Genomic DNA, 4,498 nt, shown 5'->3' on the forward strand with positions numbered 1-4,498 from the left:
GAGGAGTGGCTGGTGGGTTTGAACCACCAGCCTTCTGGTTAGCAGTCAAGTGCCTTAGGCACTACGCTACCAGAGCTCCCTTTTATCTGCTACATTGGCAAAAATTCATAAGATGGATATGTTGTCAAGGGAGTGGGAGAAAACAGGTATTTACATACTCTGCTCATGGGAATGAAAATCAGTATTCTTTTCTGATGGCAATTTGGAAGCAACTTTTAATAGTTTAAACACACATACAATTCTATCCAAAAGAATTCTACTCCTAAGCCAGAGAATAGAGGAAGTATTTCTACCTGTGTACAAAGATGTATAAATAAGGATATTTACCAAAATGTTGTTTATAATAGATTCAGGACACAAAACTCATCATCTAGGGAAGAGCCATTGTTGTTGTTAGATGCCGTCAAGTCAGCTCCAACTCACAGCAACCCTATGTATAATAGAATGAAATACTGCCCAGTCCTGCACCAGCCTCACAATCCTTGCTATTCCCGAGCCCATTGTGTCAGTCCATCTCATTGAGGGCCTTCTCCTTTACCACTTTACCAAGCATGATATCCAGGAATGGTTCCTTCTGACAATGTGACCAAAGTAAGTAAGATGAAGTCCAGCCATTCTCACTTCCAAGGAGGATTCCTGTTGCCCTTCTTCTAGGACAGATTTGTTCATTCTTGCAGTCCATGATACTTTGAGTATTCTTCGCCAACACCACAACTCAAAAGCATCAACTCTTCTTCAGTCTTCCTTATTCATTGTCCAGCTTTCACACGCAAATGAAGCTATTGAAACTACCATGCCTTAGGTTAGGTGCACCTTAGTCTTCAAAGAGACATCTTTGTTCTCCAACACTTTAAAGAGGTCTTATGCAGCAGATTTTCCCAGTGCAATATGTTGTCTGATTTCTTGACTGCTGCTTCCATGGGTGTTGATTGTGAAACCAAGTAATATGAAATCCTTGACAATTTCAATCTTTTCTCCATTTACTGTGATGCTGCTTATTGGTCCAATTGTGAGGATTTTTGTTTTCTTTATGTTGAGATATAACCCATACTGCAGGCTGTAGTCTTTGATCTTCAGCAGTAAGTGTTTCAAGTCACTTTCAAGTTCCCCTTCAGCAGGCAAGGTTGTGTCATCTGCATATTGCAGGTTGTTAATGAGTCTTCCTCCAATCCTGATGTTGCATTCTTCTTCATATAGTCCAGCTTCTCAGATGATTTGCTCAGCATAAAGATTGAATAAGTATGGTGAAAGGATACACAGTCCTGATGAGCTGTACTACAGTTTAAAAGAATGCAGTTGATCTGTTCTCACTTTCTAAGACGTATTGCTAAATGACAAGGCAATATGTACTATATCATTCCATTTCATTTTTTAAAAATCCTACACGTATGAATACATACAAGCATTCAGATGTGAGATGTTTATGGATAAAGAAAACACCAAACAGTGGTTAACTCTGAGGAGAGGAGTAAAATTCAGGAGGGAGAAGAGATTAGGACTTTTACTTTTTACAGTACATTCTTTTATATAGTTTGAACACTTTGCAACCAAGCTAAGCACAGGCAGAGCACATGTTTAAGGGAAATGTTTCATCTATATATTGCCCAATTTCTATACTCCTTCTGACCTCTAGAACTTCTCACAAAATGCCTAATTCCTACTGCTCATTAACATTTCATTTAATCTACAAATCTCATAGTCTTTTAGTACACAAGAGCACTCTGGTTCACGTGGGCCAGCCATCACCAGCCTCGCCATGTGGGGGAGCAGAGCCCCATCACTCACCAAATGCAGAGTCACTGTAAAAAGTATGAGACTTTTACAACACCTAGAAAACCCTGTGTGCTGTTTATGCCATTTATTTTGTTCTCTTTGAAGGTTTTGCAGAAGAAAACACGATTCTGTATAAATGGGTAGTATTCAATGACAGGTCTATATTCAGTTGTAAATTAAATGACATTGCTTCAGAACTTAGCATGTGGGCTGTGAAATATGTAAGTTTATGAGAATGTTCTCACAACCAAATGGGAGAAAGAAATGAGAAAATAAACCAAACTGTTTGTAGTAGAGATTACTGATTTAAAAAAAAAGCTACCTCCAGTAGATTCTGACCATGGTGACCTGTGTGTCCCAGTAGAACTGTTTCTTTATATTGAGATGTAATCCATACTATGGGGTTTTCACTATTTATTTTATTGCAAGTAGACAGCCAGGAGATTGCCAGGCCTTTCTTCTGAAGCACTTCTGAGTAGACCCAAACTGCCAAGCTTTCTGTTAGCAGTCAAGCACTTAACCATTTTCACCACCCAGGAACTCCATTAATCCCTCGACGTCCTCAGAATTAACCATTAGTTTCACTTCTAGATTTCCTCAAGATAATCAGATTCTAGGCCATACCACCCTGAATGCGCCCAATCTCATCTGATCTCAGAAGCTAAGCAGGGTCGGGCCTGGTTAGTACTTGGATGGGAGACCGCCTGGGAATACCGGGTGCTGTAGGCTTAGGAGCTCTGGTAGCATAGTGCCTAAGGCACTTGACTGCTAACCAGAAGGCTGGCGGTTCAAACCCACCAGCCACTCCTCGGAAGGAAGGTTGGGCAATCCTACTTCCGTAGTGATACTGCCTCAGAAACCCAAGGAGGGGTCGCTATGAGTCGGGGCCGACTTGACGGCAAATAACAACAATAACAACAGCCCATGAGAATTCTCACTCTCTCGTTCCGACTGCCAGATGGTCTTTGTGACTCTTTCAAGACAGTTTACCAACAATGTTTTAAATGCCTACATGAATTACAACCTCCTAGTTCACCCCACCCAGATTTTGTTAACTCTGTGGCCTCCTAATATTAAATTTTAAAACATATATCTTCCTGTCTTTGAACACTTAGATGTTTATGATCCACTTTTCAATCAATCAGATATTCCCACATAATTACTCTCTGGTTAGCGTAGTGCCTAAGGCACTTGACTGCTAACCAGAAGGCTGGCAGTTCAAACCCACCAGCCACCCCTCGGAAGGAAGGTTGAGCAATCTACTTCCGTAGTGATACTGCCTTGGAAACTCAAGGAGGAGTCGCTATAACTCAGGTCTGACTCGACAGCACATAACGACAACAACTAAGAAAATCAGATTTAAATTATTATCACCTTCAAAAGCCTAGATATGTTTCATGTAGATAAGAAGCATTACAACAATCTCTGTGGGGGTTATGCCTCAGTATTAATGATAATGTTAACATTCAACAACAACAACAACAACAAAAAAATCACTGCAGTCAGTCCCAACTCATAGGGACCCCTCCTTGGGTTTCCAAGGCATTATCTCTATGGAAGTAGATTATCCAGTCTTCCTTCCAAGGAGTGGCTTATGGATTTGAACTGCCAGCCTTCTGGTTAGCAGTAAAATGCCTTAGACATTAGTAACCCCATTTACTAGGCAAAAATCAAGGCATAGAAAATCTTCTTGGAATCTATAGCAAAATCTGAACCTGTAAATATTACCAGGTTTCTTTTTCCTTTCCCATGTACAAAAACAATGGCCATGCTCAGTTCCAGTACACAGGTATACCTAGAAGATTTTCCATATTCAGTTCCACTGCACAGCGATAAAGAAACATTGCAATAAAGCAAGTCATGTGAATTTTTTATTTCCCAATGCATAGAAAAGTTATATTTACACTATATTGGATTCTATTAAGTGTGCAATACCTTCCTTCTCAGGAGTGGCCGGTGGGTTTGAACTGCCAGCCTTCTGGTTAGCAGTCAAATAAATGCCTTAGGCACTATGGCACCAGACCTCCTAAGTGAGCAATGTTGTTGTTGTTGTTAGGTCCCACTGAGTTGTCTCCAACTCATAGCGACCCTATGCAACAGCAGAACAAAACACCTCCCAGTCATGAGCCACCTCCATGATTCTTGCCATACTTGAGCCCATCGCCACTGCCACCATGTCAATCCATCTCGTTGAGGGCCTTCCCCTCCTTCGTCAACCCTCCACCTTACCAAGCATGACATCCTCCTCCAGGGAATGATCCCTTCTGTCAACATGACCAAAGTATATGAGATGAAGTCTGGCCATTCTCGCCTCCAAAGAGCATTCTGGCTGCTCTTCCTCCAGGACAGAACTGTTAGTTATTTTAGCAGTCCATGGTACTTTCTGCATTCTTCACTAACACCACAGCTCAAAAGCATCAACTCTTCTTCAGTCTTCCTTATTCATTGTCCAGCTCTCACATGCATATGAGGCAATTGAAAATACCATGGCTTTTGTCAGGTGCACCTTAGTCCTCTAGGAGACATCTTTGCTTTTCAGCACTTGAAAGAGGTCCTTTGCAGCCGATTTGTCCAGTGCTATATGTCATCTGATGTCCTGACTGCTGCTTCCATTGGCATCAATTGTAGAACCAAGTGAAGTGAAATCCTTGACAATTTCAATCTTTTCTCCATTTATCATAATGCTGCTTATAGGTCCAGTTGTGAGGATTTTTGTTTTCTTTAT

General features: G+C 41.2%; 1 pseudogene; it reads left to right on the forward strand.

Annotated features, from left to right (window-relative positions):
- The first annotated feature begins 2,384 nt into the window (after positions 1 to 2,384).
- On the forward strand, positions 2,385 to 2,502 carry LOC122150801 (annotated as a pseudogene).
- Positions 2,503 to 4,498: the final 1,996 nt, after the last annotated feature.

The sequence above is a fragment of the Orycteropus afer genome, unplaced genomic scaffold (assembly GCF_000298275.1).
Source record: "Orycteropus afer afer isolate SDZICR_OR568_19922 unplaced genomic scaffold, OryAfe1.0 scaffold00242, whole genome shotgun sequence".
Taxonomy (NCBI): domain Eukaryota; kingdom Metazoa; phylum Chordata; class Mammalia; order Tubulidentata; family Orycteropodidae; genus Orycteropus; species Orycteropus afer.